At 49.5% G+C, this 13,996-nt stretch overlaps 1 pseudogene; it reads left to right on the forward strand.

Annotated features, from left to right (window-relative positions):
- The first annotated feature begins 8,657 nt into the window (after positions 1–8,657).
- On the forward strand, positions 8,658–12,113 carry LOC129045079 (leydig cell tumor 10 kDa protein homolog; annotated as a pseudogene).
- The last annotated feature ends 1,883 nt before the right edge of the window (positions 12,114–13,996 follow it).

The following is a 13,996-nucleotide window of genomic DNA, read 5'->3' on the forward strand; positions in this document are numbered from 1 at the left end:
TGTGTGCTCACTGTTCGCAGTGTTAGTCCTGAATCACTCACCACAACTCACTTGCCTTGTGCTGTCCAATCTTCAGTTGTCCTGATGACTAATGTGGTCACTTCCTCTCTCAATTCTTAATCGTTTTGATTTGTATTTGGCACATGCTGTTGTTGTCTTCTGGGTTTTGTCTCCTCTTAGTGATAATGATGATGATGATGATGATGATACCTATTTGGTGATGATTCCTCACTCTCTGTCCCAGCAATATAATGGAGAATATCTTATGCACATTTTCTCTGACCCAGCCCCGGGCTGCTACTATCATGAGGCAGGGATGACTCAGACTCTGCTGGTCTCAGCTTTGCAGATGCGATCTGGACCATTTCCCTGCCTGGGAGCAGGATGGGAGCAAAATTGATGGAAGCAGTAGACATAAGACACTCTTTGTGAGGTGTCAGCTCCAGGCTCTTTGTGGGATTGAAGACTTTCTTGTACCTTCTGCATATTCCCTGCTTTTCTGCAGCACTCCCAGCAACCTCTTTTCACTGGGGCAGAGAGAACCATGGTGATGGTATTGAGGGGATTGGATTCAGTCTGTAGCTCATCAGGGTCATGTGTGGGATGGAGGCCACGCATGAAAATCAACCCGCTTGTTATGTGGTGAATGTCTGTGGTTTGCCTCCCCAGCCATCATTCTCTCTTCTGGCAATAGCCTCACTCCCATCTATGTATTACTCTCAATCAGTGTGTTTGGGGTAGGCTCCAAGGTGACTCTATGAGCTAAGCCCAGGTTTGTAGCCTGCCAGTGTATCCCCCACTGTGACCACAATGGATGGGTCAGGAGCCCATCCCTGAATTGGTCAGAGCCAATAAGATGCTAGAAGACTTTCAACGGATTTGTTGAGAAAGAGGCAGTGTTTTTTCCCACTGGATGTGCCATGTCCATCCACGACCTAGGCCACCATGGAAGATGGAAGAGCTCTTAAAGAGGAAAAGAAATGGAGCCCTAATGACACCAATTGAGTCCTTAATCTAGTTGTGTGTGAAGTGAGACCTATCTCTAGACTTTTAAAACATTTCATGAGCTAATACATTCCCATTCTTTTAATTAAGCCAATCTGAGTTGAGTTTTCTGTCACTTACAACAAGGAAGTCCCGACAGATACAGTCCTGTGACCTTTGGGTCAAAGTTATCAGTATGCTCAAAGATTGCGTGAATTTGAAGTGAGTTTCTTTGTTTTGCTTCTTTAGTTGGGTGTCATTTTGTCCTTGTGTTATGATCAACTTTCTAATTCAAACTATGTTGACACTGCCTTAAACAGTTCTTTGAACTTATCCAGAGTCCATCAAACCAAGGTCAGAAACCCATAACCCACATGCTGTCCTATGGGGACCAACAGGTCGAGTATATAAGGTTACTTGGAACAACTCCTTGGGAGGGTGGGAGGAACTTTCAGTTATCCATCAATTTCTGGGATTCTTTTATGTTATTGGATAGGAGGTAGAGGACTTCTGACCATCTGGGCTTCCAGTCTCAGGGTCCAACTTACCATTTGCATGTTTCTAAAGAGGACAGAACGGTTGTTCTCACAACTATTTCCTGGCTCTGCAAATAGCACAACACTGTCATTGTCCCAGAGGCATGGCCCAAATCCTGGCTGTCCTGTAACAGGAGCTGTTGCCACCAAGTGACTTATTTCTTGGTGAAACCTTCCAGAAATGGGTTTAGACATCATTGGAATGTGTATGTATTTTTGTGCATTGCATTTTGGGGACATTATTTGATCTAGTTGGCAAAGTGAAGCCAGATGAGCTGAGAGCATAGGTCATTTGGGCTGCCAGCTTTCTGCACTTAAATATTCTGCTTTATTCCCCTCACATTTCTATAGAAGTTCAGCTTTCAGAACTTGCAACAGTATTTGGACACAAGACTCTGTAAATGCCAAAAATCTCTGTAAATCATCTATGTGTGTACATGAATCCAGTGAAAAATAAAGGAGCATTATGGTCAAACGTGTGGACCCTGAAGTCTGCACACCTGTGTTCCTCATTCATCTGAGGAATGAGGAATGTCTGTCTTGAGGAAGAGAGGAATGTTGGGGACCACATTTCTTTTGTCTTTCCAAAACCAGCTGGGGTGTCACTGACTCACCAAATTCCTCCATGTTTCCCATTTAGTCTTTTTGGGCTGCTTCATCACACCACGAAGGGGGATGTATTCTGGATCCTTGTCTTGCCATATTGTTTGATTATTTCTTATTTATTGGTCTATGTAAACCTTTCCTCCCTCTCTAGCCTGAAACTGCTGGGTGGGTCAAGACTGTGCCTATCCCGCTCCCCACCTGAGGTCTATCACAGTACCTGCACGTTGAGGGTGTTTGGTATGGCCTTGTTGACCCTTGGGCCTTTGCTGCCATGGTGATGGGGTTGGCCAGTAGGCGTGAGGGAAGAGCCTGAGGGCAGAAGTTAGGGGTGGGAGGAGAGGTGTGGGTGGGGTGGCCCAGGGATTGGGGGGTCCAGTGAAATAAGGAGGCTAGAACTTTGCTTCTTTGTCCAAGGAAGGTTCATGTGGCCCATTAGCTTAACTGAAAATGGACCTGGATTCATGGCCTGAGGTGGAGCTAGAGGCTTGGAAGCAACCACGGCCATTTAACCAAGGTCCATTGCCCTGGTGATGTGGGGTCCTTCCCCTGGGGCAGCCCTTGTCTTGGGCCAGTTCTGTTAGCTGGTCTGTGTCCTGCCCCATGGGGTCTGAAGGACAAAGAGGGGTTAATGGCCAAAGAGCTATGGGCAAAGGACTTGCCCTTACTCTTCTTGGATGGGAAGCATGGAGGGGACCTGGAGTTGGTCCCTGATCCTCTACTGTCTGCAGCCGTATCTTCAGGATCTCAAGGAGGCAGGAAGACCCAACCTTGCTCTCAAAGCAGCAGGCCCTGATTCCTACCACCTCTGCCTCAGCTTGCCCGCTGTGCCTCCGTGGGAGCCCCTCCTCAACCATAGGCCCCAGCACATTGGCAGCATGCTCAATTGTTGGCCAGGGAAGAAACTTACAGCTCACTAGAGAAGTGACCCTGCCCCTCCATCCCCCACCTGAGATGGTCTGGGGTCTCTTGGTGGATCCCAGATGTGCCTCTGTGTGTGTGTGTGTGTGTGTGTGTGTGTGTGTGTGTGTGTGAGAGAGAGAGAGAGAGAGAGAGAGGGAGGGAGGGAGAGAGAGAGAGAGTCACTATAAAATTGGGGGCAGAGAACAAGTGGAAAGTCACAGAGAGCACTTCTTCCTTCTCGGCTGCCCCAGTCCCCAGCCCTACGGAAGCTGCCTGTCCTGGGCATGAGGAGGCTGGGAAGGGAGTGCAGTACAGAGGGCACAGTGCTTCCAGGGCTTCTCACCTCCAGGAGTGTACTTTTGGGAAAGGAACTCAAATGTACAGCAGCTCCTCCTGGGTTACCAAGTGTGTAGACTTGTATAGGCAGCTGGGCCTGGCCCCTGAGCCGAGCCCCTGGGGCCGTGCAAAGAGGCTCTGACCCTCCTATTTACTGTCTTCCTGACTTGAGCACACCATCTCCCCTTCCACTGTCTCTACTTTTTCATCTGTAAAATGGGTATCCTACCACCCCACTCCAAAGGTAAGTCTAAGGAGACCATAGGTGAGGCAGCACTTTGCAAACTCTAACGTTCCTTGCCACAGTGCTGATGGGCATAGTGGATGACAGAGCACAGAAGCCCCGCACTGAAGTGCTGGGGGTCCGCAGAGGGACAGGGAGGGACAGAAGAGGCTGCTCCAAGGAAGGGCGTTTGGTTCCCACAAGAGTCATGGATCTTTGTTTTCTTGCACTGGGCCACAAGGAACCAGAGGCTCAGCAGGGCTTTGGGGTGGTGGATGCAGGCAGCTGCAGGGGATGGAAAAACAGGCACCGTCCCTCATTGCCTCAGATTTATCTAGTTCTTTGTCCCTGGTCGCAGAGGGTACCTTTCCAGACTGTGGTGGGAACTACAGGGGCCCTTGGACCTTCAAGTGTGATTTTATTTATTTATTTATTTTTATGGAGGTGGTTCTAGGGAACTCAGGAAGAAAACTGGCATCCTGGCATTGGCCACCCCTAAAAATACGATGTGATGTGGCTAACGAGAAAGCATAACAGGCCTGGCTCTGCATGGCCTAATATAGCCTGGCATTCAAGCCCCAACCAGGATGTAAATGGGGATTGGTAATTGAAAGCACGAGAGGTCTCTTGGATGGGATGACGGGGAGCCTGCTGCAATCTCTGAGGCGGGCATGCCAAGGGGATCGGAAAAGCAGCCTCAGGGGACTGTCCTGGGTTTCCCAGTGTGGGTGGGGTTGGGGCCTGGATGAGGGCACCCCCCTGCAGCCTTCTGCCCACACTCTGCCTAGCGGGTCAGCATCGGACTGACCAGTCCAATTAGCCCTCATGGGGAGGAGTGGTGGGCTCAGCGCCACCAGAGGTCATAAATTCCATCACCCTGACCTCTTGAGAGCAGAGTGGACCAATCTCTCCATTCCCTTGCCTTGCCAGCACCCTGGCTAGCTGGTTTTGGCCCTACATGGACTCTCTGAGAGAACGTGGCCCAGTCCTCCCCCTCAAACAGAGGACTGATGCCAACCTGGAGTGTGGAAGCATCATGGAGGCAATGCCAGATGCTTTTTCTTCCTCGTCCTCTCTCCTTCTCCTGCAAAGACACAGATCCATGAGTCAGCGAAGAAGCTAAAGGACTCTGATGCTATTTGGTGCTGACTTGCGACTCAGGTCTGGGGAGGTTGAAGGGGCAGAATGTGGGAGAGGAGAAATAAGTTTGGCAGTGAGGATGTTTCCCCTGAGGCCACCTTGTAGGGTACCACTTCATCTCTGTTTGCCTTGGGCCTTCCTGGTTTTGGCACTGAAAGTCCCAAATCCCAGAAAACCTCTCAGTCCAGGGAGAACCGGGATGGTTGCTCATCCTTTCCCATCAAAACCTCTGAAGCCTGCTCCTCATGGGAGAACCATCTCTGGACTGGTGTCACAGGTGACTCAGCCAAGGACCCAGAGCCTCCTGCTGGCAGAACTAGGACTTGAATACAAATCCAGGGCTGTTTGCCCCCAGCCTGCATTACTCAGGTCCTTCCATGAAGTGGGACACCTGGATCTCTCCAAAGATCTTGGCCAAGGCCTTTCCCCAGGATGGAAGTGGTGGTGAAATAGCCAAAAGAGGGAGGAGAGGGGTGAATGAGTCACCCTTGGAGATAAAAAAATAAGACCCTGCAGCTCACCCAGGCTCAGAAATGTGGGATCCCAAGAGGGGAAAGATGCGATCTCTGCCCTTAAGGAGTTCACATCCTGCTTAAAAAAGTGCAGTGGACTTGCCTTCGGGTGCCTGGCTCAGGTGCCACTCGGTGCCACCTACACACACTCACCAGGAAACAATAGACAAAGGGTGTGACTTATCAAGATTGCATTACTCTAATTTCCCTTATAGAATGTATTCATTCAAGAAATATGTATTGAATATTTGTTCTTAAGCATGCTGTTCCTTGTGTTTGAAACATACTCTTCTCTTTTTCCCTCCTTCTCCTCTTTCACCCCCACATCCCAATTCCACCCATTCCTCAGGTCCCAGCTCAATAGGTAATATTTATTGAACACAGTATGGATCAGGTGCCATAGTAAGCACTTTTCACTGCTTTAATTAAATACATTTAATCCTCATGAAAACCATATGATTCTATTATACCCATTTTACAGATGAAGAAACTGAGTGGTTAACCAGCTTGCCCCATGACACATGGCTCTTCTCTGTTAGGCTGGGTTGTAGCCTGGCGTGCACCTTCCCTGCAAGGAAGGCTTTCCTGAGCCCCAGTGCCCAGTTTCCAAAGCCCCTATAATTAGTCTCTGCTGGAGCACTTGTCACCAGGCTGTGACACACAGTCTCCTTGTCTGTCTCCTCCATGAGATGGGGTTCCTGGAGGGTTGGACTCCTTCGTGCTGTATCCCTGATAGTAGGCATTGAGGAGGAGTTTGGTAAATACCTATTGGATGAATAAATGAATGAATTGATGGATGAATGAATGAGTTGCCTCAATGGCCATAGGAGCTCTGAGGTCCTCAGCAAAGGCCTTTGTTTTGTCGCTGAGGGGCACTCCACACTGGCAGCATTGGGTCAAGAAGCTCTTGATGGCACAAGGCAAACAGCCCTCCTGAGTAACCATATAACTGTGATATCGGGAAACAAACTGATTTTTAAATACTAAAATAAGTTTAAACTTTTTAAGGTAAATGACATTCATGAATTCTTAGGATGAAACTGAGATTTGGAGGAAATTTAATGCTTGTGTTGGTGTTGACAGGCAAGTCTCAGATTTCACCCTTCACCTAGCCCCCTGCAAATTCTCCTCTGCTGTTGGAGTGATTTGGGGAAAAAGTTTGAGAAATGCCACCTAGAGTAGCTGGCTGGAGCTCAGGACATGGGATGTCTGGATTCAGTGAGGGCTGAAGGAAGGGCATTTCAGGGAGGGGCACTGCAGGAACAAAGGTACGATAATGGGGACAGGTGGACCTCTGCTTGTTCCTTGTTCCTGGAGCTGGGTGAGCAGCCAGTCCCTGTGAACGGCTCTGCACATGCCAATAGCTGTTGCAATATACGATTGGCAGCCACATCCTGAAGCACCACCAACACCATCACTTGGAAAACCTCACACTATTTTTAGTCCCTTTAGCTCAAGAAAATATTATATCATCTCTTTTCCTCCCTACAAGCCAATTCATTGTTGATCTTGTCCCATCGTAAAACCCTGTTCTCCTTTTTAGCTGTGCGAGACCAATCAGCGGTGGGGTGGAGTCCCTCTGCTATTTTCATATTTTGTGTCACTTGTTCACATGGGAAAAATCATGACATTTTCCCACATTGGGTCCCTGTGCAACCTGGCTTTGAATTTTAAGCAAGTAATTGCTCTGGATCATGCAAGGCGGCCGATGAGAATGACTGACCTGCAGGGCTCAGGATTCCAGGCGCCTGATGTTGGCATGACTGGGGCTCGATGCCGATGATCTTGTTAATTTTAGAAGCATTTCCAAGAAGAAGAGGAGGAACCAGTACCCTGTAGAGTGGTGGGAGAAAAGAGGGGCAAGATCCTCCGTTGGAGGAATCTGCTCTGATTCAGCAGGAAGGCCGGGAGATGCTTGGTAGTTCCAGTTCATTGCAGGTTTACAAAATGCTTTTCCACCTTGATCTCTTTTGGTCAAAGTTCTGGGAGTTGGGTTGGGCAGAAGGCATGATCTGCCTCCTACAATTGAGGAAACAGAAAGGGCCAGCACCCCATGGAGCTGGAAGGGGCAGAACCGGGCTGCAACTGGAGTGGTGTAGTGACTGATGTGATGGGTCAGGGGTTCAGACAAACATGGGTGTGTATCAGGCTTTTCCATTTACTGGGTGAGTATCTGCACAGTCACTTCTCTTCTCTGAGCCTCAGTTTTCTCAGCTGTAAAATGGGGATGATATCCTCTCACAAGTTGGGTAGAATGTGATAATGGATGTGAAGTATGTAGTAAGTGCTCAATGTATGGTCCCTAGTCATACTATCAAGACTATTTCTTGCTGCAGACTGGTCTAGGCGGATGGTCCACCTAGACAGCCAGCTGTGCATGTGCTGAGCCCCTGCTGTGTGCCAGCTACCCTGTTAGGTGGCTTCTCCTATACTCAGTTTTTAATCCTTCCAATAAGCTTGCAAAGTCAGTATTAGAATTCCCATTTTATAGAGGAGGAAGCTGAGGCTGGGGTTAAGGATTCAGCCTCTAGGGGGTTGGGGACTCAGTCCTGGTCTAGAAGGACCCTCCCTCCCATGCATGTCTTCCATTCTAATGTCCACACTGGATGAGATTTCCAGTGTCCTGCCCTGCAGCAAGACTATTTCTTTTTTTTTTTTTAATTTTTATTTATTTTATTTTATTTTATTTATTATTATTATACTTTAGGTATATCTCCCAATGCTATCCCTCCCCCCTCCCCCCACCCCACAACAGTCCCCAGAGTGTGATGTTCCCCTTCCTGTGTCCATGTGTTCTCATTGTTCAATTCCCACCTATGAGTGAGAATATGCGATGTTTGGTTTTTTGTTCTTGCGATAGTTTACTGAGAATGATGATTTCCAATTTCATCCATGTCCCTACAAAGGACATGAACTCATCCTTTTTTATGGCTGCATAGTATTCCATGGTGTATATGTGCCGCATTTTCTTAATCCAGTCTTTCATTGCTGGACATTTGGGTTGGTTCCAAGTCTTTGCTATTGTGAATAATGCCGCAATAAACATACGTGTGCATGTGTCTTTATAGCAGCATGATTTACAGTCCTTTGGGTATCTTGCTCTATGTATCTTGCCCAATCTTCACCTCTCTCTTTACCAGAGGGTCCCATCTGTTATCTCTTTCAACTTGCAGCCAAAGAAGCTTAAATAATATGTAAATAGTTTAAAAATTCAAGGCGCAGACATGTCTGTTGTGTTCTGGATCTGCCAAGAGACATCCTTGCCATTTCTCTGCCACTTCTAGGTCCATGGGCCCCCGGGCTACTTTTCTGCCCATTTGTTTCCTCAGTTGTAGGAGGAAGATGATGCCTTCTGCCCACCCAAAATCCCAGAACTTTGGCCAAAATAGATCAAGCTGGGAAAGCATTTTGTAAGCTGCAATGACTTGGAGATGTGCGTGTCCTTTCAGCAGTGAAAGGGGATTAAGAGAAGCTGCCGCCGTGGGCCGGAGTCTGACCTGGCATCATCTGGACAATGGCTGGCATTTGTGGGGCTGTGAGTTTCTAAGAAGGAAATTATCTTGGCACCTCAGCAGTATTAAGCAATGGGCAGCTGTCTAGAGCCCCATCTGTAGGGGACACACGCAAAAAAACCCACTGGAAATTTAATGTCACAGGCAATGTTTACCCAAGTGCTTTCAGGGAAAGTTTGATGAAATGGGAAGATCCTTTTTGGATAAGCTGCATGGGATACAGCATAGTCTCCCAGAGTGAGTGCCAAGAGCATAAGATGGTCCCTAAATAGGGTGAAGACAACCATCTGAGGAGCTTTCGGTTTGCTGGATGTATTTGGGGCCAAAGCTGAATGGCTTGGGGAACCCCCTTGCCACGGGATACGTGGGTCTCTCTATCATGAGTCCGGGCTGAGGCTGGAAAGCTGGAAAAGGAGGAAGGTGCAGTGAATATCAGGCATGTGACTATCCTGCTATTAAGTCATTTACCCAGACTGTCCCACCCCAGCCTGAGGTTGACCTGATAGGGGCGCATATATTAGGCAGATGCTGTGGGAACTCCCTGAATGGTTGCCCAGCTCTGGGGTGGACCTGGTCATGCTTAGAGAAAAACAAACCCTGCCAGGAATTCAGGTGGCCCGGGAGGTGGGGGTGCTGGCAGTGAGTGTGTCTCACAAAGGCCACTGCCCTAGAGGCAAAGGCTGGATGGAGGCTGGCCCAGTTCCTTCTGTTCCTAATCCTACAGAATCTCCTTGAAATTTCATGGGCCTCAGGGGTGACCATGGGCTGAGGGGTTGAACGCTCCATGGCAGAAGCTTCACTTGGTAGTGAAAACAGCAACTTCCCCACCACCCAGTGTGAATGAGCCACGGCTCCAGGCCTCCTGCCATTCACATGGTCTAGGCAGATGGTCCAGCTAGTAGCTGTGCATGTGCTGAGCCCCTGCTGTGTGCCAACTACTCTGTTAGGTGGCTCCTCCTGTACCCAGCTTGTAATCCTTCCAATAAGCTTGCAAAGTCACTATTAGAATTCCCATTTTATAGAGGAGGAAGGTGAGGCTGGGGTTAAGGATTCGGCATCTAGGGGGTTGGGGACTCAGTCCTGGTCTAGAAGGACCCTCCCTCCCATGCATGTCTTCCAGTTCTAATGTCCACACTGGATGAGATTTCCAGTGTCCTGCCCTGCTTGCTGGGTCCTTGTGGGTTTTCGTTGTGGGTCAGGGAACTTCAAGATTCACAGATGCCAGCTGACTTAGGGTCTGGGGAGCTGGGCTCCCACCCTATTAGGGACCAGCTATAGCTGCTGGGGCCTCCTACTTAGGTGAAGAGGAAGCAAATAGGCAGTTGTTTGTGGGGCCCTGCACAGAAGGTGGAGGCGTGCTCAGGGGAATGGGGTGGGACTCCTTCTCCCTGCACCTTTCCAGCTTTTCTGGGCACTTGGTAGTGGGAACCCCAGGGGCCAGTATTGCTTTTCTTCTGCTTTTTGGGCGTGGGGCTGGGAGGTGTGAAAAGGAAATGCAGGCCCTGGGCAGAGGTCAAGTACAGAGGATCAAAAGACCAATGTGGTATTTGCTTGTCCCGTTTCCTTGCCAAAGGCCACCCCTGAAGCACAAAGCCCGGATCTTCAGAACTTGAGCCCTGCTGTCCTTCTGTAATTCTGGACTGAGACAGGGCAGGGGGCCATAGCCAGATGGATTCTTGCCTCGTTCTAGCCAGGGGAACGGCTGACTTGCTGGGCTGGACCAGGAATATGGCTGGCCCCTCACCCACTTTAGGAATCCTAATTGATTTCTTTTTTACATTGCACCTTGCAACTCCCTTCTCCTGCAGGTGAAAGGGGAAATTGGAAGGTAAAATCTGCGGTGGCAAGGCCTTGAACACTGCTTATCATCTCCAAGTGCAGGGTGGAGAGAGTGACAGATTTATGATGATTAACCTGTGGGTCTGCTGTGTTGGAAAAAAATTAATCTCGAGGCCCAAGACACCCCCACCCCCGGTCACTTTCAAATGCTACTTTCTCAAGGCTATGAACTTGATTCTTCCCCTCCAACTCGTTGTGTTTATTTTGAATAGTACTTCTCAGGAACTTTTACATTAAGCTTTCCTAGCTGATGTTGCTTAGTTTGGACTAACGTCAATAATAGGCTTATTTCCCTGGTGTAATAATGGAAAATATGCTTCATTTCATGTGCCGCCTCGGCTAAATTGTGTTGGTAACATGGAGCTCTGTATTGGGAAGAATCTGGGGCCAAGACCAGACTCACCAGAAAGTAGTGCTGTGATTGATTAGCAATACCTGTCATGGCCATGGGAGGCAGGAGTGAGGACACCTGTGCCATCCCCTATTTAGGAGATTAATTTCCCCTCCTATCTGTCTAGTCTGTAGCAAACAGACCTTTAACATAAAAAGTCAATGCTCTTCTGCAAGGGTCCAATATGCTGTGCCCAGTAGGGCACCTTATGCACTCCAGAATGGTCTTGCTTTTCACCCTGCTTTCAGTGTGAAAAAAAAAATTTTTTTTGAGACAAAGTCTCACTCTATCGCCAGGCTGGAGTGCAGTGGCACAATCTCGGCTCACTGCCCCCTTTCTCCTCCCGGGTTCAAACGATTCTCCTGCCTCAGCCTCCTGAGTGGCTGGGACTACAGGCGCCCGCCACTATGCTCAGCTAATTTTTGTATTTTTGGTAGAGACGGGGTTTCACCATATTGACCAAGATTGTCTTGATTTCTTGACCTCGTGATCCGCCCTCCTCGGCCTCCCAAAGTGCTGGGATTACAGGCGTGAGCCACTGCACCCTGCCCAGAGTTAATTTTCTACAAAATACATACCATCAGCTCCCTGCCACCTACAGCAACACACATAGCCCTTCAACACGTGGACCCAACTTTTCTCCCTGGCCTTATCAGCAATACTCCTGCACATGCACCTTATAGTCCAGGTGTGTGGAATTTTTCTCATTGTGTTCGGAATTCACAGTGCCCTTTCCTACATTCTTGCAGTCTCATGTGTGTTCCCTTTGCCCGGAACATCTCTTCCTTTCTTCTCATACTTTAAGATCCAGCTGGCCTCTTCCGCTGCGTGAGGGATCCTAACGCAGGGGCAGCGCAAGTTCCAGGCGCCCAAGCCAGCAAAGAGGCAGCGGCGGCCTTTGAAAGGAACCGGGGCCGGAGGAAAGATGGTCGTGTTACAGCTCCCAAGAAGGCGCGCGTCGGTCAGCAGCAAAAGCTTAAGAAGAACCTAGAAGTCGGGATCTGGAAGAAGATCGAACATGCCGTGGTGATGAAAGCCAGCAACAGCCTGCCCGAGAAGCTGGCACTGCTGAAGGCCCCGACCAAGAAGAAAGGGGCGGCTGCTGCCACCTCCTCCAACAAGACACCTTCCTGAGGACGCTGGCCCCAGCACAGGCTAACACCGCAGCCCCCGCCTCCACGATGGGACCTTGCAGGTGATCCCACAGGCTGCACTGTCAGAAAGAAGACCCTGTGCTCCAGCACTGGGTCTCACCTAGAACTTCATTGGGAGCCTGGCCCTTGGGCAGCAGATCCTAGGGTGCTGAGAACCCAGCAATGGCCAGGAAGATACAGTCACCAACCTCATCTGCCCCTGTCCCCCTTCCCAGGTCCTACCTTCACAGGTTCAACCCAGAGCAATAAACCTGGCTTTGTCATTTAAAAAAAAAATCCAGCTAACATGTCAGTTCCTCCGTGAAGTCCTTCCTCTCTGATCCCTCCAGACAGATTAGTCCTTCCCTCCATCATCTGTATTCCCACAGCATTCTGTTCATTTCTCTATCATAGCACAGGGACATATAGACAGACAACTAAAGACGCAGCAAGCTGTTTCCCATTAGACTGGCAGCCTCTGGAGGGCAGAGAACACCATGGGATGCCGCGGTGTAGCACTGCCCCTGGCTCCCAGAAGACGCTTGGTGAAGGGTGACTGAAGCAATCAACGTGAGGATGAATGAACTCCAGGATGTGTTGTAAAGTGACTTGAATTTTGATTCCCATTTGTTCGAGCCTGCCAAGGCTTAAATCGCGTTTGTTGGAATGCGAGGAAAGGAGGAAGAGTGGTGATTAAATGTACTTGATAAAACTTCTCTATTTTGTGTTTGGAATAAAAATGGGAAGCTTGAGATAAAACGGTGCTTGTTTCAGTGCTGAGCAGGCTTCTCCAAGCAGGGCCTCGTGTCTAATACTCTCCTAGAAGTGGGGAGGGTGGCGCCAGGCTGGGCACTGTCATGGGGGGCAGTATAAGGGGTGGCAGTGGGATGGAGGTGGGAGATACTCTTTCCCCGGTGGGAGGGCATGGACGGTTCCACAGAGGGGCAGCCAGAGCCCAACATGCAAGGGTGGGAGTTTGTCGGGTGGGGCAGCTGTTCCAGGCAGGGAACAGCGTGCGCAGGGCATGAACCATGTGCATTAACTTCCACCACACGCCGGGCGCCGTGCTGAGCAGGGGGAGCGTACCCTGCTTCTTTCTCATCCAGATCCCCAACTCCACCAAGCTGCATCCCAAAATGTTGTGTTCACTGGTCTGTTGATTTTACTTTTCTTGGGTGGCTAGTAGACATAATTTGTGTATCTGTGTGGAATAGGGCATCTCTTGGAGGTGACTGGTGTTGTAGTCTTCCCTACAGAGTTGGCTGTGACCCTGTCATCGTTCTCACACTTGGTGATATGGCTTGGCTCTATGTCCTCACCCAAATCTCATCTTGAATTGTAATCCCCATGAGTCTAGGGAGGGACCCGGTGGGAGGCGATTGGATCATGGCGGCAGTTCCCCCATGCTGTTCACGTGATAGTTAGGAAGTTCTCATGAGATCTGATGGTTTCATAAGGGGCAGTTTCCCCTGCACGCTCTTCCTCTCCTGCCGCCTGCACGCTCTCTCCCTCCTGCCACTTTGTGAAGAAGGTGCTTGCTTCCCCTTCACCTTCTGCCATGATTGTGTTTCCTGAGCCATGTAGAACTGTGAGTCGATTAAACCTCCTTTGTTTATGAATTACCCAGTCTCAGGTATGTCTTTATAGCAGTGTGAAAATGGACTAATACACTCAGCTTCTCTGGCTAACGTGAGGCAGGGAGGGAGGGTGACACTTGCAGAGCCGCCATTGCAGCCCACCATCCCTCCCGTCTCATGACCAGAAAGGGCAGAACGTGAGAAGCAGAGCCGGGATTCGAAGGGAGTCTGTGGGACCCCTGGGGCTGAGCATGTGTAGCAAGCAGAAAGAGTTTGGGCCACTCTGAGTGTCCCCAGACCCTTCCAC

This window comes from Pongo pygmaeus, chromosome 8 (assembly GCF_028885625.2).
Source record: "Pongo pygmaeus isolate AG05252 chromosome 8, NHGRI_mPonPyg2-v2.0_pri, whole genome shotgun sequence".
Taxonomy (NCBI): Eukaryota; Metazoa; Chordata; class Mammalia; order Primates; family Hominidae; genus Pongo; species Pongo pygmaeus.